Source organism: Phascolarctos cinereus, unplaced genomic scaffold, assembly GCF_003287225.1.
Source record: "Phascolarctos cinereus isolate Bilbo 61053 unplaced genomic scaffold, phaCin_HiC Scaffold_4;HRSCAF=312, whole genome shotgun sequence".
Lineage (NCBI taxonomy): Eukaryota > Metazoa > Chordata > Mammalia > Diprotodontia > Phascolarctidae > Phascolarctos > Phascolarctos cinereus.
In genome coordinates this window covers 674,544,377-674,566,658 of record NW_027555847.1, presented here as the reverse complement: position 1 = coordinate 674,566,658, position 22,282 = coordinate 674,544,377, and the positions used below count along the sequence as shown (strand labels likewise).

At 40.7% G+C, this 22,282-nt stretch overlaps 1 protein-coding gene across 6 annotated transcripts in view; it reads right to left on the bottom strand.

Annotated features, from left to right (window-relative positions):
• GNG7 (G protein subunit gamma 7) overlaps positions 1 to 22,282 on the bottom strand; it is a 369,218-nt gene that overhangs the window by 146,158 nt on the left and 200,778 nt on the right. The gene's annotated exons all lie outside the window — the stretch shown is intronic.

Genomic DNA, 22,282 nt, shown 5'->3' with positions numbered 1-22,282 from the left:
TTCGGTCATTCAGTTGTGTCTGACTCTGTGACCCCACGGACCACACCATCTTTGGGGTTTTCTTGGCAAAAATACTGGAGTGGCTTCTGATTTCCTTCCCCAGTAGATTAGGGTAGACAGAGGTGAAATGACCTGTCCGGGCTCACACAGCTTGTAAGTGTCTGAGGCTGGATTTGAATTCAAGTCTTCCTGACCCTGGACCCCATACTCTATCCATTGTGCTACCTAGCTGCCTCCTATGTCTAACACATAAAAATATCAAACAAATGCTTGTTGCCTGCAAGGTAACACAGGAATGGCAACATGGTGGTGATTGAGGGCAGATAAACTCTGCGTTTCTGAAAGACGGCAAAGTGAAGGATGGGGGCAGCAGTCACTTTAGGGAGCAAACACACCCCCATGAATTGATCATAATCCTGTGGAAAAGTCCCAGAGAGTCTGGGTGGTTACAACTTTGCTTGCCAGGTATGTTGTGACCAGGATGCTTTAATAGGAACAGGCTGAATTAGAAAGCTACTGAGGTCCCTTCTAACTCAGATTCTATGAGATTAATAACTTTAAAAGTGATATAAAAGATGAAGAAATTGAGTTTTTGAGAGAAGTGACTAATTACAGATAGTAATTAGTATAAATGGGGCCTGAACCCAGCTTTTCTGACTCCAAGTTCACTGCCCTTTCCCATATATCCAGCACTCCATATCATCACTTCAAGTCATTTCTAACACCATTTTCAGAAGACATTCAACAAGCATTTATTAAGCACTTACTATGTATCAGACACTGCTAAGCACCAGGAATACAAAGAAAGGCAAAAACATGGTCCTCGACCTTAAGGAGCTCATTCTAATGGGGGCAAAATAACGTGCAAATAACCATACAAATAACCAGGCAGGTGGCGTGGTGGATAGAACCTCAGGCCTGAAGTCAGGAAGACTCATCTTTCTGAGTTCAAATTTGGCCTCAGACTCTTACTAGCTGTGTGACCCTGGGCAAGTCACTTAACACTGTTTGCCTCAGTTTCCTCATCTGTAAAATAAGCTGGAGAAGGAAATGGCAAACACTCCACTATCTCTGCCAAGAAAACCCTAAATGGGGTCACGAAGAGTTGGACATGATTGAAAAATGACTGAAATATAAGATCTATTCAGTGTAGATGAAAAGTAATCTCAGAGGGACGTATTAGTAGCCTGAAAGATTGAGAAAGGCCTCCTGCAGAAAGGGGGATTTGAGCTGATTTTTAAAGAAGTTAGAGAAGCCAGGAGCTAGGGGTGAGAAGGAAGAATATTTTCGGCATTGGGGACAGCCAATGCACAGTCCCAGAGTCAGGAGACTGAATGTTGTGTATGAGAAACAGCATATATTTACTTCCAATCAGACTATATCTTAAGAAAGAAAGAGAATTAAAAGGAAACTGTAGAAACCCTGGACTTGGGGAAAGTGAAAGATGAGACAGAGATCTGTCTGAACCAACTCCAACTCAACGAGTGTCCAGTGGGCAGGTGACAAATACTGGTCATAGAATGTCAGAGGCAGAAGTGATCTAAGGATACAGAATGTGAAAACTGAGAGGGACCTTAGAACACAGACCATCAGAACGGAAAACGACCGTAGAATATACAGACTGCCAGGGCTGGGAGAACTTTAGAACAAAGAAAATTACAAGGGGACACTGGAAGTATTCTCATCCAGTCTCTTCATTTTGTAAACGAGAAAATTGAGGCCCAGAAAATTATTAGTCAAAGGTCATACATGTAGGTGATAGAAGAAAATGACCTATTTTTAGGGGTCTATGGGCTTGTTTCCTTTTTAAAAATATTTTGATAATTATTTCAATATAATTGGTTCCCTTTGTAATCCTATATATCAAACATCACACACACACACACACACACACACGATGAAGAAACTCTACCCCAAAGGGCCTTCCACCCTGAGGCCCCACTCTCCTAATAGATGACCACTTGGGACAGCCTCAGTACAAGGCTTCACCTAACTCCCTTCTCTCTGGTCACCTCTTCTATGGTCTCACCAATCTCCTTGCCTTCCTCTACCACTCTTAGAGCTCTGGAGTCATGATCAAATCAATTCTGCCATTATTCCTGGACGGAGTGTGCCTATCTCCTGTCCACTCCCCTAAGGCCCCACTCAACATCCCTGTAACTTTCTTGATCAAAGTGTCACTCTTTGGCCACCACTTCCCTATGTGTATTGTCTCCCCCGTTAGAATGTAAGCTCCTTGAGGTCAGGGACTGTCTGCTTTTTCATTTGTATCACCAGCACTAAGTACAGTGCTTGGCACATAATAAATGCTTGTTTATCTATCTGTTCATTCATTCATTTCTCTATCTGTGCATTCATTCATTCACTCATTCACATTTAAGACAATTGCATCTAAATTAGCCCCACAAGAAAACTGTCTATTCCATTTGTAAAGATTCCGGGGGAAGAAAATCTCACAAACTCAAAAATCCAGACAAGCTGTTTCCTCAAATACCACTGTTTTGTTTGGCCGGCTGTTAGCATGAAACTCCATGGCTAGCAGATGGGAAAAGGTATGCTGGGCCTGGCTCTGAGCTCATACACCATGCCCCAGCCTCCAGGTCTATAAAAGAGAAAGAACAATGCATGCCTCCCTCCTGGAGACATAGACTAGGGGCCTGAAAGGCTGCAGATTACATTGTAAACTTGGCCTGCAATAATGTGACCTGTGTGCTGGGTCTGCACTATGAACGACCTGCATGGGGCCAAGTGCTCCCACAGTCCAGCCACAAAGCCAGTGGGGGTAACCTGGGAGCTCCCCAATTAAGGGCATAAATACTGGCAATAAAAGAGGCAGTTTTTTTCCACTGAGTACATTTTAAAAGGGGAACACTTTCACTGCATGAAGGACTTGTTTTGAAACTGGCTCCCGCCAGTCTGCAGGACATAACATATACAAAGAAGAGACAGACTTCACTGAAGCAAAAACTCCCTATCTTGCTGCCATCATGCCTTACTAAAGGTAAACCCTAACCAAAGGTATGTGCCCAGCAAATGAAATGCCAATGTAGACTCCAAGGGAATTGAGGCAGCCTGCCTGGCACAGGGACAAGAGCATTGGCTATGGAGTCAGAGGGATTGAGCTCTAACTCTGCCATCTACCTGTGTGACTCTGGGCAACTCATGTTGTCACTTCTATGGATTTTTGTTTCCTTATGTGCAAAACGACAGGTTGGTATGAAACTGGCAAAGATGAAAGAGAAGAAAACAGTATTGGAGTGGCTGTGAAAAGACAGCTCACCAACGTACTGTTGGCAGAGCTAGGAACTGTTCCATTTGTTTTGGAAAACAATTTGGAATCATGTGAGAGAAGTGATTTAACAATTCATACCCTCTGACCTAGTGATCCAATTACTGGGCATGATACCAAGGAGGTCAATCAGTAAGAAAGATACTCAAATAGTCAAAGTCCTACTTTTTAAGGTAGCAAAAATCTGGAGACAAAGTAGCTGCCCACTGGTTGGGGCACAGCTGAACTAAGAATAGGACATGAGAAAGCCTTGGTGGATTGTAAACTCAATGTTAGTCAATAGTGTGCTATCGCAGCCAAAGAGGCTAACATGGCTTGAGATGGCCTTGAGAGTGACCCAAAACTTCCCAGAATAAGGAGGTCATTGACCCAATGCCCTCTACCCTGGTCAGATCACATTGGTAGCATTATGTTAGGTTCGGGGTGCAGCAGTTTAGGGAGGCTATTGATAAGCTAGAAGGCATTCAGAGGAGGTCAGTGAGGATGGTGAAGGGCCTGGGGTCCATGCTATGGAAGAGCATGTTGAAGCAATGAGGGATGTTTCGCCTGAAGAAGAAACAACTTGAAGGGAAGAGACAGAGAGCCATCTTCAAATATCCAAAACGGGGGAAATGTGGAAGAGGGCCTAGACTTGTCCTGTTTGTCCCCAGACAGAAGGGGCAGGAATAATGGGTAGAACTTACAGAGACAAATTTAATTTTGACGCAGGAAAACACTGTGAGCAAAAACAATTAGCACCACTGAAAAAGAGAGCAAAGCCAAACTAGCTAGCACTCACACAGTGCTCTACAAAGCACTGCGCATGTGTTATCTCTTTTGACCCTCACAGCAAATCTGGGAAGTCGATGCTGTTGTTATCTCCACTTTACAGATGAGGAAACTGAGGCAGACAGCAGTTAAGTAATGTTCCCAGGATGAATAAGTTTCTCAGGCTGGATTTGAACTCAGGTCTTCCTGACTCCAAGTCCGATGTCTGGAAGTCTTCACGAAGAGGCTAAATGACCACTTATCAGGTATGTTCTAATAGGGATTCTTCTTCAAGTATGGTTTGTACCACATAGCTATTGAGGTCTCTTCCAACTCAAAACTCTGGTGATTCTGTCACATTATGTCATAAGAAACTATGAACATGAGAAATGCTGAGTAACACAGTAAGACTTTTAGGAGGCAAAGCAAAGAAAGCAAGAATCAGGAGGAAAAAAACATAATGACTTTACTATTGTAAATGGAAACAACCCTACAAGGCAGCTGGCTCAGATTAAATGCATGACCAACACTGGTTCCAGATGTCAGATAACAAAATGCCCTTACCTTCTCCCGGACAGGGGAATGGGATACTACAGTTACATACACCTGTAGTATGGTCACTATTATTTGGATTTGTTTCACTCTTTTTCTTTGTTAAAAGAATATATTGTGTGGAGGGGTGGGATGGGGGCAATATTCAGAATAACAGTGGTATTTTAAAAGGAGCATTATAAAAAAAAATTTTTAATGAAAAGGTTGAACTAGATAATCTCTAAGATCAGTTCTAGCTATAAATCCTAGACTCCTGACCAGTTTCCTCTCATGTGGGTCTTAATCTTCTTTCAAAGGAGGCTAGTGATCTATCAGAAAGGCCCAGTTGTCAGGTATGCAGAATATCTGAGCTAGAAAGGGTTCTTAAATTTTATCATTTAGACCAAAAGCTTCATTTTTTTTTTGGCAACTGGGGTTAAGTGACTTGCCCAAGGTCACGCAGCTAGTGTCAAGTGTTTTGTTTGGTCTGAGGCCGCATTTGCACTCAGGTCCTCCTGACTTCAGGGCTGGTGCTCTATCCACTGTGCCACCTATCTGCCCCTTCATTTTTTTTTCAAATACAGAAAGTGAGGTCTAAGCAAGGGAAGTGACCAAAATCACAAAGCTCTGAGCTTCACCAATAAGAGTAGGGCACTTTTCACCTAACTGTGCAGACTTGGTGAGACACTGAACTCGAATTTGAATTTTGCCTCTGAGAGCTACTGAATGACTATGAACAAGTCACAGTCTCATTTTCTAATCTAGAAATGGTGATAATAATGCTTGTACTTACCTATTTCAAAGGATGACTGTGGAGATCAAATGAGATGTTTAATATATATAAAGCACTTCACAACTTTAAACTGAAACACCTAAAGTGTTTATAAAGGTTGGATAATATAAGCTATAAAGGCACAGAGAAGATCAAAAAGTCTCCAACAGATTTCTAATCTGAGCAATAGTCTACAATGCGCAATGGAAAGAGTGCTAGCCTTGGAGTCAGGCTCCTGCTTTTTAGTCCTGGCTCCAACATTTAATAGTTGCGTGACTACAGGCAAGTCATTGAATTCCTCTGAACCTCAGCTTCCTCACCTGTAAAATAGGGGAATAATAATTGCTCCCATGCCCATTGTGCTTTAAAGTTTACAAAGCACTCTCCTTATAATAACAATGTGAGATACATACTGTGAGCATTATTATCTCCATTTCATAGATGAGGAAACTGAGGCTCAGAGATGATGTTATGTGGCATGCCACTAGTCGTACAACTAAAGAGCACATCTGAACATAGGTAGACAGAATCTAAGTTCAATATCTGCATTACCTATTTCACAGAACTTGTATAAAGTGCTATCAAAATCTCAGTTGTTATTTTTCTTTCCCTTCTAGGTCTATAAGGAATCACATGTCCTTAATAACCCTAGTATAGACTGCCAGTATTCAATCTGGGATTGGACAAATCTGGGCAAATCTTAACAGTCTGAGCTAGCATAGACAGCCATGGAATTGTAAAGCTGAAAGAGACCTTAATCAGGAATTTGAGGATTTCTGCATGTGAGGGATTCATTGACAGTTCAGGGACAATCTGCAGTTTGGCAAAAAATGAGGAAAACTGGAATAAGAGAGAGGCATCTGAACCACGCAGACACTACTAAAGAAATGGACAAATAGTAATCAAGGGCTTTTTTCCCCCCAGCCTACCAGAAGGGTAAGTGGTTATCTTTCCTCCTATAAGGTTTTCTTTTTTCTTTCTTTTTTCTTTTTTTTGGGGGGTGGGCTGGGGTGGGTGGGGGGATTCAGACCTGATGCTACAAGGAATTCCCAGCAAAGAAACTTCTACTAAGGCAGCTTTCCAACTCTTCAGAAATTTGTAGCCTTAAAGAATTGTCTGGGGGCAATAAAGGGTAAGTGACTTGCTCAGGGTTACAAGGCAAGGGCAGGGTTTCTTTTGACGAGTTTATCTGGACTTCTAATTAAAATGGTCCTGTGAAAGGTTGTCAAGGAGCCCAGCTCTCCCACACATATCCCCGCAAAGATGTAAAAGGGCATCAGATGGTACAGTGATTTGTTGGCTAAGTTGTATCAGCTGTGTATAACTCTTTGTGACCCTATTTTGGTGTTTTATTGGCAGAGATATTAGAATGGTTTGCCATTTCCTACTCCAGCTTATTTTACAGATGAGGAAACTGAGGCAAACAAGGTAAAGTGACTTGCCCAGGGTCACACAGCTAGTAAATGTCTGAGGCCAGATTTGAACTCAGGAATATGAGTCTTCCTAACTGCAGGACTGGCACTTTATCCACTACACCACCTAGCTGCCCTTGGAACAGTGATGAAGAAGATCAAAAAGAAATGGTAGTAAGCTTCTCCATCTAGTCTAGGACAGCACAAGAAGGTGGCCAGAAATCTGTGAACAGGCAGGGATGGGTTATGCCAGGGAAGGCACAGACCAGTCTGAGTGTCAGTCGACAGTGCTAGAAGCCTGCAGTTCTCTGAGCTGAGAAACAGAGAAACGGGGGAAACAGAAGCCTGCGCAAGCTCTGACAATGAGGTCACTGCAAGAGGACTGAGACCAGTACGATTTCTGCGGGGCTTCTCAGGGGATGGAACTTACTCCTGAGCTGGATGTTATTTTTCCTTTCAGGATGGAACCCACAGCTGGTGATTATACAAGGCAGAGACAGGGATGGAGTGAGACCAGCAACTATGTTGGGTCACCAAGAGACTGATGCAGAAGCCAAGGCCGGTGGCAGAGGGTAGGGCCTAGTACTGGACAGTGTATTGAGAACTGGGGTAGTAGTAGCATCCAAATTCTAGGAGGAACAGAACCATATAGAGTCTACACAACCTAATTAAGAGAGGGCAAGAAGATGGGACCTGGCCCTGGCACCAAGTGCCAATCCAGGAACTCAGACAAGAAGATATGAGCAAACAGAAGAAAACACACACAATGAAATACAATGGGAGAGTCAGTGTAGCACAGTAGCTAGTGTGTTTGAATTGGCAACAGGAAGACAGGTTTGAATCCTACCACAGACACATCTTATCTATAACAGGACCTTAGATAAAAGTCACTTACAGTCTCTGGAGTCGTAGTTTCTTCCCTTGTAAAATGTGCTTTTTAACTCACATAAGCTGTCATGAGGATCAAACGAGAATGTCAGCAAAGTGCTTTGCAAAACATTTTACTAGTGTTAAGAGAAGCCCCCAGGAGTCGAACGCAAGGAGAGACTAACCCTATGATGAGTTCAATTGGAGTCCTACAGAAAAGAATGACTTGGCTCTAACAATATATGAAGCACAAGAGAAAGAATAGGATGAAGGGAAGAATCAGGATCACAACTGATGTAATAATTACAATAATATAAAGAGTACAACTTTGAAAGACTCCAGAATGCTCATCAACGCAGTAACGACTGATCATGACTTCAGAGGCTGCTGATGAATCACACTTTCCACCTCTTAGCAGAGAGGGGATAGACAAGAGGTGCGGAATGACATACACAGCTTCAGAAGAGGCTAATGTGTTGTTGATTTGTTCAGTTTGAGAGGCTTATTTGTTACAAGGGAAGGTTTCTATATTGTGCAGAGGTAGCTGGTGGGTAGTGAAAATGACACAAAAATGAAACATTAAAAAGTGCACTCAACAGTACAGAAGTGAGATCAGGAAGGGACCAAGACACGCAGGGCAATTTTGTTGCTACTACGTTAAATTTAACATACACTTTTTAGAAAGTAGAGTGCCATAGTGGGTAGAGTGCTGGCCCAGGAATCACAAAGACTCTTCCTGAGTTCTAATCTGGTCTCAGACATTTAGTAGCTGTGTGACCTTAGCCAAGTCACTTTACTCTGTTTGCCTCAGTTTTCTCTCTAAAATGAGCTGGGGAAGGCAATGACAAACCACTCTTTGTAAAGAAAACCCCAAAGGGGGCAGCTAGGTGGCTCAGTGTAGAGCACCAGTCCCAGAGTCAGGAGGACCTCAGTTCAAATCTGGCCTTAAACACTTGACACTTACTAGCTAACCCTGGGCAAGTCACTTAACCCTGACTGCCTAACCAAAAAAAGAAAAGAAAAAAAGAAAAGAAAAAGAAAACCCCATGTCATGAAGGATGACTGAGCAACTTTTTAAAAGTACCTCATAGAAGTTCAGTTTCATATGTAATATTCTTTTTTGTTCTGTGTATATTATGATGATCTTATTTGTTAGGTTCTAAACAAGAGAAAATTCATATTTAAAAATTTTAAAAGGTAATGTTCTGGCTTGTTGTGAGCCCCTAAGGATAGCACCCAAGGATTATAACTTAAAAAAAAAGAGAGAGAGAATTTGATCAACTACAGTTAATATTGAAAAATATGCTAATAACCCTAACGATGATTCTTTGATGATTCAGAATGAACTTCAAGATGATAAATGAAAGGGACTGGACTAAATCATCGACCACTAAGAACACTTCCAGCTCTAAAATTCTACGCTAGTGGCCCCTTCAGCTCTGGCCTTCTATAATTCTATGCTGGTAGCATCACTTTAACTCTCTAATATAATGTAAGCTCCTTGAGAACTGGGACTGTTTGGTTTCCGCCTTTGCATTCCCAGAGCCTACCATCCCAAGCCTCCCTTTGTCCTTGTTTGGGATCCAAAATATCTACAAGCAAAGCTCCAAAGTAAAACACAGCTTGGGCAAAAATTCAACTAGACTTCCTAGAAGAAATGAAGCAAGAATTAAGAAGAGCTCAAAATATTTTTTATAAATTAGAGTACTAGAGGGGGAAAATGAAAAAAAAAACATGAGAGTTATGAAAGAAAGAATTAGAAAGAGACTTAAAATCTTGGCACAAAAGGTACAAAACATTGCCCAAATAACAAACTCCCTGAAAATTAGAACGTACCAAATGGAAGCCAATGATTCTATGAGATAAGAAATATTAAAACAAAGTCAAAAGACTGAAAATATAAAAGAAAGTATAAGGTATCTCATAGCAAAAAAGAACTGACCTGGAATACAGATTGTGGAGAAAAAAATCCAGACTCATTGGACTATCTGACCACCATGATCAAAACAAGAAACATCATATTTCAAGAAATCTTAAAGGAAAAAAAAAATCAGGCCTATTAGAACCAGAGAGCAAAGTAGAAATAGAAGGAATCCACTGGTCATCTCCTGAAAGAAACCCCAAAATGAAAACTCCCAGGAACATTATAGCCAAATTCCAGAGTTTCCAGATCAAAGAAAAAAATATTACAAGCAACCAGAAAGAAAGAACTCAAGTACTAAGGAACTACAGTCAGGATACTAAAGGAGAGCAGAGAATTTGGAAAATAATATTGCAGAAAGCAAAGGATATGGGCTTACGACCATTATGGGCAGCGGCATTAGGGAAAATTATCTCACATAATCACAGTGTATAAGTAGACATCTGTACAAATGGAGGAGGGTGAGGAGGGAAGTGGCTGACAATCTTTGCTCTCATCTGAACTGGTCAAAAGAAGTAAGAATGGGTATAGAAATTCATTTCACTCAAAAGAGAAATGAAGGAAAAGAGAGAATGGGGGAGGGGACCTTAGAGGGAGAGCAGATTAAGGAAGAGATTAGTTCTAAGCAAAACACATTGTAATGATATACAAAAATATTTATAGCTCTTTTTGAGGTAGAAAGAATGGGAATCTGAAGGAGTCCCCACACATTAGCAGGGAAAGAATAAGCATTTACATAGCACCTACTTTGTGCCAACCACTGTGCTAAGCATTTTACAAATATTATCTCATTTGATCATTGGGGGATGGATGAACAAGTTATAGTTTATAAATGTGATGGAATATTCACCAATCAGGATTCCAGAGGACTAGTAATGAAACATGCTACCCACCTCGTGATAGAGAGGTGAGGAACTCAGAATGCAGCAGCACACAAATACTTTTTTGGACGTGGCTGATGTGGAAATTTGTTTTCATTGCTATACATGTTTGTAATGGGCTATATTTTTCTCATGTTCTCAACGGGGGCAAGGAAGCTGGGAGTAGGAGAGTGAGAAGGTGGATTTTGGTTGATGAAAACAAATATTTCCTTTTTTTGTTTGTTTTGTTTTTTGCTTTTTGGTGAGGCAATCGGGGTTAAGTGACTTGCCCAAGGTCACACAGCTAGTAAGTGTTAACTGTCTGAGGCTGGATTTGGACTCAGGTCCTTCTGACTCCAAGACCAGAGCTCTATTCACTGCGCCACCTAGCTGCCCCTGAAAACAAATATTTCTTAAAAATAATAATACACAGCAGGTAAAAAGTTAGTGATGCTAAAAAGTGCCACATCACAGAGCTATGTGCTTACTGCATGAGACTGGAAGGTGAGGAGAAGACAAATTATGCATCGAGAGAAACAGATCAACTCTGCATTCTCCATCCTCTAACAACTAGTTAATATCTAGTATTCAGGGAACATTATGTATCATTGATATGACAGATTCCATAACTGCTTTCCAAAGTTATATGTCTTCATTTATGTTTAGAAATTAAGTTCTACCTTCTAGGGGTAATGAATAATTTTTTTCTCTTTGTCTGAAACTGAAAGGGCAGAGACACTTTTGCCTGCTGATTAGAAACTGTTTCTGTTTATAACATGTGGCCTGGAGAGTACAGGTTTCCCACCTCTGGACTAGGTAAAAGAGGCCATTCTTTGCCTCATTTCTTACTTAGCTTTGATCACCGAATGGGCATTGCCTCAGTCAAACCGAAACCTGGGAAAGACCTTAGCTTAAAAAGGCCAAGGTCTCCCACTGCATCCAGGACCATTACCAGTCGTCCTGATCTGTATCTTGCCACTGGACCCAAATGGCTCCAGAGGAGAGAGTGAGGCTGGTGACTATGCACAAGCCCGCCTCACTTAAATCCAATCCACTGACAAGCCATGACATCACCTTCCCGAGGTCATGGTACTCTTTGAGAATGAAGGACAAGCAACAACAACCCAGTGTCTAGCAGGGTGTCCTGAACCTTTGCTTAATAAGTACCTGCTGCATTTGTCAAGAATCTAAGTTTGTATCTTAGCTACCCTGCAGCCACAATGGCTCTTCATGGCTCTTTATTGTCTGCATTTTCTTCCAGCCTACTTCTATGCTCTCTACATGCTGGGTTCCTGGCCCAACTTTGTCCCCATAGACCTTCCTGTTCATGCTGATCTGGGCATGGCAAATGACTCCCTATGACATTTTTTTCCCCTTTCGGACTTCTTTCAACTTCTCCATATGTCATCATTCCCCAAAGATCCTCTGTTCCTATATGATCAAATCAACCTTGAGACTCCCATCCCATAAATACCCTTTGTCTTTCTGACTGGACCCAGGAGTTCCAAAACCTCCATTTAAGGAGGAAGCCAAGGACAGTCATCTCTTCATTTCCCACCAGCTGTACTGCTTTTGGATTTCTTCTCCCCATGTCTGCCCTTTCCAGTTTCCTTTTGGGTACCATCTTCCCCCAACAGATTATAAGATTTTTTCAAGGAAGTGACTGTCTTTCTTTTTATTTGTATTTGCACCACCAGCACAGTGCTTGGCACTTGATCATTTTCAGTAGTGTCCAATTCTCTATGACCCCATTTGGGGTTTTCTTGGCAAAGATACTGGAGTGGCTTGTCATTTCCTTTTCCAGCTCATTTTACAGATGAGTAACTGAGGCAAAGCGTGAAGTGGTTTGCCCAGGGTCACACAGCTATTAAGTATCTGAGGCTGGATTTGCACTTAGGTCCTCTGGACTCCTGCAGCCATGAAATTAAAAGACGCTTGGTCCTTGGAAGGAAAGCTATGGCAAATCTGGACAGCATATTAGAAAGCAGAAACATCACCTTGCCAAAAAAGGTCCATGTAGTCAAAATTATGTTTTTTCCAGCAGCAATGTAAGGCTGTGAGAGTTGGACTATAATGAAAGCTGAGCATCACAGCATTGATGTTTTTGAACTGTGGTGCAGGAGAAGATTCTTGAGACTCTTGGACAGCAAGGAGCTCAGATCAATCAATACTTAAAGAAATTAACTCGGTTATTCACTGGAAGGTCAAGTACCAAAGCTGAAGCTTAAATACTCTGGCCACATAATGAGAAGACATGATTCACTGGAAAAGACCCTGATGTTGGGAAAGATTGAAGGCAAAGACAGCAGAGGATGTGATCGATAGTATCATGGAAACAATGCACATGAATCTGGACAGACTTCACAGAAGGGCCTGGTGTGCTACGTGTGGCTCATGGGGTCACAAAGAGTTGGACACAACTGAACCTCTGGACTCCAGGGCCAGCACTTCGTGCTATGCCAACTACATGTCCAAAGGATTTGTTGTCGTTGTTCAGTTGTTTTCAGACATGTCCAATCCTTCATGACCCCATTGGGAGTTTTCTTGGCAAAGATACTGGAGGGGTTTGCCATTTCCTTCTCTAGTTCATTTTACAGATGAGGAAATTGAGGCAGACAGGGTTAAGTGACTTGCCCAGGGTCACCCAGCTAGTAAGTGTGTGAGTACAGATTTGAACTCAGAAAGATGAGTCTTCCTGACTCCACGCCTGGTACTTCTTTTTGTTTTGTTGTTGTTTTTTGGTGAGGCACTTGGGGTTAAGCTTACTTGCCCAGAGTCCCACAGCTAGTGAATGCTATGTGTCTGAGGCCAGATTTGAATTCAGGTCCTCCTGACTCCAAGGCCAGAGCTCTACCCACTGTACCACCTAGCTGCCCCCAGACCTGGTACTTCTATCCATTGTGCCACCTAGCTGACTAGGACATGGTAGGCACTTAAATGTTTGTCTAACTGATTTAATTATTCTTTTGGTCCAGCCACCCAACTAGTTCTGAATCCAGTTGATTTTATTATTGTATATAATCCATGTCTCTCCATCTTCTCCACAAGAACAGTATAGGATACTTTATTGAAAACTCTGCTAAAATCTAGGTTTATTTATATTTACATTGTTCTTCTCATTTACTAGTGTGGTGATCCTGTCAAAAATTAGTCTGGCACGACATGTTCTTGATGAAGCTGCCCTGCTGGCTTTCTGTAATCACTGCTTCCCTATCTAGATGTTCACCAAACATCTTTCTTTAATCATTCATTCTAGGATGTTCCCAATAATGGAAGTCAAGCTCGCCGGCCTTTAGTTTGCAGACTCTGTTCTTTTCTCTTTTTTTGAAAATCAGAACATTTGCCCTTCTCTAACCTCAATGTACTTCTGTTTTTCATGATTTTTCAAAGATCTTTGACATGGCTCAGCCATCACATCTGTCAGTTCTTTCAGGCCCTGAGGATATGATTCACCTGAGCCAGGTGACTTGAGTTCATCAAGGGCAGCCAGGTGCCTACTTTTATTGCCTTACTTATCTTAAGACACTCCTAACTCCCTGTGAGTCATTTTTTGTTCTGTCTTTTTCAGTGCAAAGAATGTATTTTGTAGAACAGTGTACATAGTTAGCACTTAATAAATGCTTGCTGACTGACAGAACAAGCAGAAACAAAATAAGAATTGGGACTGTCATTATCCCATCCACTCCTAAACACCTTCTTTGATTCTCTGTTTCAATCAATCAGGAAGTACTGTTTAAGCACCTACTTTGTTCTAGGCACTCTGCTAGATGCTGAGGCCACAAGTACAAAGGATGAAACAATCTCTACTAATGGGAGAGACAAGAACATATAAAAACAGCATAAATATAAGGTTAATAAATACAAAAATTTGCAAAGTAGCTAAATATAAGGCATTTTGGGAGGAAGGTCACTAGCAATTGGGGGATCAGGAAAGACTTCTTGCAGAAGGTGGTGACTAAAGGAAGAGAGAGATTCTGACACAGAAGAAAGGAGAGAGTGCATTGCAAGAATGGGTGACAGCCAGAAAAAAAAGCAGGAAGACGGGCAATGGAGCGCTGCAGATGAGAAGAAAAGGCCAGTTTGAGTATATTATAGAGTGCAGGCAACTAGGTGGCACAGAGGAAAAAGTATTAGACTTGGATCTAAGACCACCCTCAGATACTTATTAACTATGTGACTCTGGACAGTCACGTAACTTTTGTCTGCTTGTTTCTTCATTAGTTAAATGGAGGTGAAAATAGCACCTACCTCCCATGGCTGCTGTGAGGATCACATTGTATAAAAAATGCATAGCACCTTGCAAACCTTAAAGTGTTATATGCTAGTTATTATTGTTGTTGTTGTTGTTGTTAACGTACAGTGAAGCTGGAAGGACAGATTGGGGCCAGGGTGTAAAGGGTTTCAAAAGCTAAACCAGGGTGTTTAGATTTCTATCCTAGAGGCAATGGGAATCCACGGGAGGATTGACTGAGTAATGAAGTCACACGGTTAGATATGTGCTCAAAGAAAATTACTTTGGCAATAATGCGTGCAATAGATTGGAGTGGTAAGACTTGGAGCAGGAAAACAATTAGGAGTCTGGTGCAATATAACTAAAAATGCCCTTTTTGTTGTGCTTCATGCCCTCATCAGCCTTATCTCTGTGTTTCTTGGTTTTACTTACTTTACTTTGTATCAGTTCCTATAGCTTCCCATGCTTCTTTGAATTTTCCACAGTCAACATTTCCTGCATTCATGTATATTCATTTACCATTTTCCAATGAATGAGAAACTAGTTTTTTGTAACTCAGGATGTTTAGTGTGGAGAAGAGAAGAGTTAAGAGAAGCAGGAAACAGCAATATTGTATGATGGTCAAATATAATGACTTGGCTATTCTCAGCAGTACAAGGATCCGAGACAATTCTGAAGGACTCATGATAAAAAATGCTATCCATCTCCAGAGAAAGAACTGATGGAGTCTGAGTGCAGATCAAAGCATACTTTTTCTTTACTTTTTAAATTTTTCTTGGGATTTTTGTCTGTGTTTTCTTTCACAACATGACTAACATAGAAATATGTTTTGTGTGGCTACACATGTATAATCTATACCAAATTGTTACCTTCTCAGTAAGGAGAGGGGAGGGAAACGGGGAGGGAGAGAATTTGGAACTAAAACATTTTTAAAAGAAAGTTAAAAATTGTTTTTGCATGTAACTGGGGAAACATGAAATGTTAAAAAAAAAGTGAGAAGCATGACAGTTGTCTTCAAGGGCTGATCTCTGGAAGAGAGATTATTCTGTTCGGTCCCAGAGGGCAGAACCAGGAACAGTGGGTAGAAAGAGGCAAATTTAACCTTGGTGTCACTAGAAAAACATCCCAAGAATCAGAGCTGTCCACAAGTGAAAGCAGTGGTAGAGACGTGGGCAGGCCTCCTTCAGCACTCTTCAGGCAGAGGCCTGGTGACCACAGGGGAATCTTGCAGTTAGAATTACCTGAGAGTACCATTTGGACTGGACGGCCACTGAAGGCCCTTCGAACTCTGAGATCTGTGACTCTGTGAGCTCACGAGCAACATTGGCACAGCACTTTATAGCTCTGTATCTCATGTAATGCTTATAGTGACTCTGTGAGGCGGACAGGTAGAATGGGTTACTATTGCTACTTTATACCTTAGAAAAGAGATTTTACAGAAGGATGTAATTGGCAGAACCCAGACCTGAACAGGTCTTCTGATTCCTAGTCTAGTGCTCAATTTACATCAACACAAAGGGCTTCCTATGCCTTGGAATCTGACTTTTTGCTGAGAGGATGACATTGGTGAGTCTCACTCTTCTGGAAGGGACAAGAGAATGGCAATCCTAATGAAATCTGAAAGTTACCAGAAACCACTTAGCCTGAGCTATTTATTCTATCACTTCCCCCACCTCACTGCTCCCCTTCCCCTCAAGAGGATTCACTGCTCGAGGGCTGGTAAACAAGCCGATGAGTACAGTGTGGGAAGACAGCAAAGTCCTATCCAAATGGCCAGCTGAGGAACCTCCAGAGAAGCAGCTTCCTTGGAAGCTCTAGTTCTACCTATTCTCCTTGTTAGAATTTCTTCCTATAACCATACTAGGAATTAGAAATTATTTCTTTTTTTCCTAGAGGAGTGTTCTCATGCAATAAACAAAGCCATCTAAACTGCTGGGGAAACAGGACAACAGTCTGGCAGAAATTAGGCTTAGATCCACACTTCACGATAAACTCCAAATAAAAATTCACATCATAAACAAATTAGAGGAGCAAGGAAGAAATTACTTTTCAGATGTATGGACAGGAAAAGAGTTCATGAATCACAGAAGAAAAAACGGACAATTTTGATCATATAAAAATAAAGAAGTTTTGTACACACAAATCCAGTGCAGCTAAAATTAGAAGGGAAACAGTTAACTGGGGAAAAGAAACCTTTACAATTAGTTTCTTAGATAAAAGTCTCACTTCCAAGATATATAAAGAAATAATTCAAATTTATAAGAATAAAAGCCATTCTCTCTCTCTCTCTCTCTCTCTCTCTCTCTCTCTCTCTCTCTCTCTCTGGCAATCAGGGTTAAGTGACTTGCCCAGAGTCACAGAGCTAGTAAGTGTCAAGTGTCTGAAGCTGAATTTGAACTCAGTTCCTCCTGATTCCAGGCTGGTGCTCTAGCTACTGTACCACCTAGCTGCTCCTAAAAGCCTAAATTGTCAGAGCAGATGAAAAGTAACTCCCAAGAGAAGGAACAGAAGATAGCCATATTAAAAAATACTCTCAGTCATTAATAATTAGAGAAATGCAAATCAAAGCAATTTCCTTCATTCCTCACTGGGCCCTATTTTTACCATTCCCAAGCAGCCTTTTCACACTAGAAGCTGCCTTCAACACCACGCTCCAATAGCCTTATCATCATCTTGGAAGATCCCTCCACCCCCACAACCCTTTCCTGTGACTGGCTGTTTCCTTCTGGAACCTCCATTTTAAGGAAGGGCCATCAGGTCAGCCATGTTTACTTCTTAAATTCTTTCTAATTTAATTCCTGCTTCTCTGGACTTCTTTCTCCATAACGCTTTCCCTTCCCCTGTTTTTGAGTTTCTTTTTCTGTGTTGTTTTCATCCATTAGAATGCAAGCTCACTTATAAAAGCAGCAATCATCAAAACTCCTTGGTACTGGCTAAGAAATAGAGTGGTGGATCAGTGGAATAGGTTAGGTGCGCAAGACACAACAGTTAACGACTATACTAATCTAGTATTTGATAAATCCAAAGACTCCAGCTTCTTGGATAAGAAATCACTATTTAACAAAAACTGCTGGGAAAACTGAAAAATAGTATGGCAGAGACTGGGCATAGACCAACATCTTATACCCACGTTCCAAGATAAAGTCAAAATGAGTACAGGATTTAGATACAAAGACTGATACTATTAAGCAAACCAGAAGAGCAAAGAATAGTTTACCTTTCAGATCTATGGAGAAGGGAAGAATTTATGACCAAACAAGAGATAGAGAACATTACAAAATGCAAAATGAATAATTTTGATTACATTAAATTGAAAAGATTTTGCACACATGAAGTCAACGCATCCAAGATTAGGAGGGAAGCAGAAAACTGGGAAAGAATTTTTACAACCAGTGTCTCTGATAAAGGCCTCATTTCTAAATATATATAGAGAAATCAGTCAACTTTATAAGAATACATACCATGCCCCAATTGATGTCAAAAATATGAACAGGCAGTTTTCAGAGGAAGAAATTAAAGCTATCTATAGTCATATGAAAAAAATGTTCTAAATCATTATTGATCAGAGAAATGCAAATCAAAATGACTCTGAGGTACCACATCACACCTATCAGATTGGCTAACATGACAAAACAGGACAATGATAAATATTAGAGAAAATGTGGGAAAATTGGAATACTAATACATTGTTGGTGGAGTTGTGAAATGATCTAACCATTTTGGACAGCAATTTGGAACTATGCCCAAAGGGCTATAAAATTTTGCATACCCTTTGACCCAGCAATACCACTTCCAGGTCTGTATCCCAAAGAGATCATAAAAACAGGAAAAGGACCCACATGTACAACAATATTTATAGCAGCTCTTTTTGTGGTGGCAAAGAGTTGGAAATTGGGGGGATGCCTATCAATTGGGGAATGGCTGAACAAGTTATGGTATATGAATGGAATGGAATACTATTGTGCTATAAGAAATGATGAGCAGGCAGAATTCAAAAAAACTTGGAAAGACTTACATGAACTGATGCAGGGTGAAATGAGCAGAACCAGGAGAACACTGTACACAGTAACAGCCACACTGTGGGATGACTGACTTTGTTAGACTTGGCTCTTCACAGCAATGCAAGAATCTAAGACAACTCCAAAACACTCACAATGGAAATTGCTATCCACATCCAGAGAAAGAACTATGGAGTCTGAATACATACGGAAGCATAACTATATGCTCTCCCTTTCCTTTTTTTTTTTATTGCTTCATTCTCATAGTTCCTCCTATTAGTTCTAATTGCTCTTTACATCATGACTAATGGAAAAATATGCTTAACATGAATGTATAAGTAGAGCCTATATCAGATTGCACACTGCCTTGGTGGGGGGAGTGGGAAGGAGAGAAAATTTAAAACTCAAAATCTTATGGAAGTGAATGTTGAAAATTAAAAATAAATTAATTAATTATCAAGAGAAAAAAACAAATTTTAAAAAAAGAATCCTTGAGAAAAAGGACTATCTTTTTGCTTCTATTTGTATCTCCAGTGCTTAGCATACTGCCTGGTACATAGTAAACATTTAATAAATGCTTGTAATATTGACTTGACTCTGAGATTCTACCTAACACCCCTTAGGTTGGTAACATTGACAAAAAAAAAAGACAAAGTTGTAGAGATTGAGGGATTAATGCACTATTAGTGGAGTTGTGAATTGACATGGCCAGTCTAGAAAGGAATTTGGAACTATTTCCTCAACGTTACTAAACTGTGCATTCTCTTTGACTCCACAATACTACCACTAGGCCTAAGCCTCAAAGATATCAAAGAAAGAGAACAAGGTGCTATATGTACAAAGCTAATTATAGCACTTTTTCGTGATCCCAAAGAACTGGAAAATAATGGGGTGACTATCAATTGGGTTGAACTCTATTGGACTGTAATACTATTGTTCTATGAGAAACAATCAAGTGGACAATTTCAGAGAAACTGAAGACCTGTATGAACTCACACAAAGTGAAACGAGAAGAACCAAGAGAACAATTTATACTATAACAACACCACTATAAAATGAACAACTATGAAAGATTTGAGAACTATTCTCAACATAGTGACCAACTATGATTCCTGAGGACCAGTGAAGAAGAATGTTACCCACCTTCTGACAGAGAGATACTGGACTCAATGTGTAGAATGAGACACATTTTTTGGACATGATCAATGTGGGAATTTGCTTTTGCTTGACGACACATTTTTGTTACAGGGTGTTTTCCCCTCACCATGTGAAGGAAGTGGGGAGTAGTAAGGAGAGGAAATAAATGCTTAATTGGAAAAAATAAAATTTAATTAAAAAATAAAGTGAAGGCAACTATGTTAAAAATTACAGTCAGAAAGGTAAAATGTACTACTCATGTTAGCCTGCTCTGTGAGTATAAAGATGTCCTGCATTTAATAACTTAGAACGTATTTAAATCTGACAGTCATTTAAAAACAAACAACAAAATCATCTCTTCAGCAATGGAATGGATATCCTACCCCTCCCCAACCCCCTCTCCATCTACTGAAGTCCTTTACTGGACCCAACTCAAAGAGCACTTTTTTTGTGAAACTTTCTTTGATCTCTCCCCCATTTCCAAATTAAAAGTGATTTCTCCCTCCTCATGGCACTTTTCTTTGACCTCTCCTTTTATCTCATTCTCTCTCGTGTAATAGTTATTTATATGTTATTTTCCCCTATTAAATTGTAAACTCCTTGAGAGCAAAGTCTATTTCATCTCTATCTTTGTAACCCCAGAGCTACACATAGTTAAGATCTTAATAAAGTTTATTGAAGTGTTGAATAGTGGGTATTTTAAAAAGTATCACAAGGGAAAGAAGCTCCTGTAAAGAAGGTCTTTAAGAAACTCTAGGTCACATCATTCTCAAATTTTAAAATCTTAGCTAATTAGGATCATCAATTCAAAAGCTGGAGGTGACCCCTGGCAATTATCTATCCTGATCCTACCTAACACATGAATTCTCTCTACACTTTCCCATAAAAGGGGCTATCCAGCTTCTGCCCAACACTTCTAAGGACAAAGAATTCATTTCCCACTTTTCATTTTCAGATAGTTGTAATTGCTAGAAGTTTCTATTCATAATGAATCAAATTTTGCCACCTGCAATTGCCACTCCCCAGTTATTCCTAGCTCTGCCCACTGAGGCTAAGGAGAATAAGTCTAATCCATCTGTCACATGATAATACTTCAACTATTTAAAGAGGGTAAATCACATCCCCTTAAATTTTTCCTTATCCAGATTAAACATTCCCGGGCCCTTCGATCTAGTCATGTCTTTGAATACTCCTTCCCATTATGGTTGCTCTCTTGTTAATGTCCCTCTTAAAATTCCCCTGCCACACCAGAACTAGACAGATGGGTATTGCCCAGGTCATAGGACAGCATATTGTCAATTCCTGAACACTTCACTCTTTATTAAGAGCTCCTATACTTTATTTCATGGCAAACAGCCTCCTTAATGGTGACCTGACAGTTCTAGACTGCAACAGCTGCTGCTCTGGCAGCCAGGTACACTTGAAAAGAGAGGATAGCACTTGGATCTGACAGTATTTAGTCAAATGACATTAGGTTTGGACATAGAAACAAGAAAAGTATGGCAGGTGTCTGGACACAGAGATGTATCCAAGCTATCTCTTGTCTTGCCTCCCTCAATACCATCTTCCCCCACCCTCTTAGCTGTTGAAGACCTGCCCTCCTTGTCATCATCTCCCACTGTTGTCTTCTTTAGTCTCTGATGATGACAACTCTGCTTAACTGGAAGCCCATTCCCTCCTGTCCTCTCTAGAATATCCCCACAATAAGCTCCTGCTCTTTTAAAATCTTCAGTCTCTCTCTATTTATTGGCTCTTCCCATCCTTTAAAACAGAAAACCTTCAGTAGGCCCTACCATCCTGTGAAGCTATCATCTTATATTTTTCCTCCCTTTCTTCAACTCCACGAAAAAGCTGTCTATACTTGCTGCTTCCACTTTTCTCCCCTCACTCTCTTCTAAACCCTCTGCAATCTGGCTTTTCTGCCTCATCATTTAACTGAAAGTGCTCTTTTTCTAAGTTGCCAAATCTAGCGTCCTTTTCTCATTTCTCCTCCCTGAAGCATTAGACACTGTTGAACACTCTCTCCTCTTTGGGTTTTGACGACATCGCTCTTGGTTCTCCTTCTATCTGTATGACTGTGTGCTCTCTCCCTCCCCCCTTCTTCTCCTCTCCATCTCTCTGTCTCTCTCCCCCCCTCCTTTCTAGTTGATCATCCATATCACATCCCCTAACTATGGGCACACTTAAGGTGCTACCTTAGGCTCTCTCTTTTTTCCTTTCTACATTCTTTGATGACCTTACCATCTCCCAGAGGTTAAATGATCATCTCTATGTAGATGATTCTCAGATCTTTATATCAGAGCCTAGTCTTGATATCCACAACACTACTGCCTGCTTGTTGGACATTCTGAACTACATGTTCCACAGATGCCTCAAAATCAACATGTCCATAACAGAACTCATCTTTTCCCCCCAAACTCACTCCTCGTTGGAACATCCTTATTTCTGTTATTTCCACTTAAGGATGTACCACCAACCCTCCAGCCAAAGAGGCTGAAACCCTCAGTTTCATCCTCA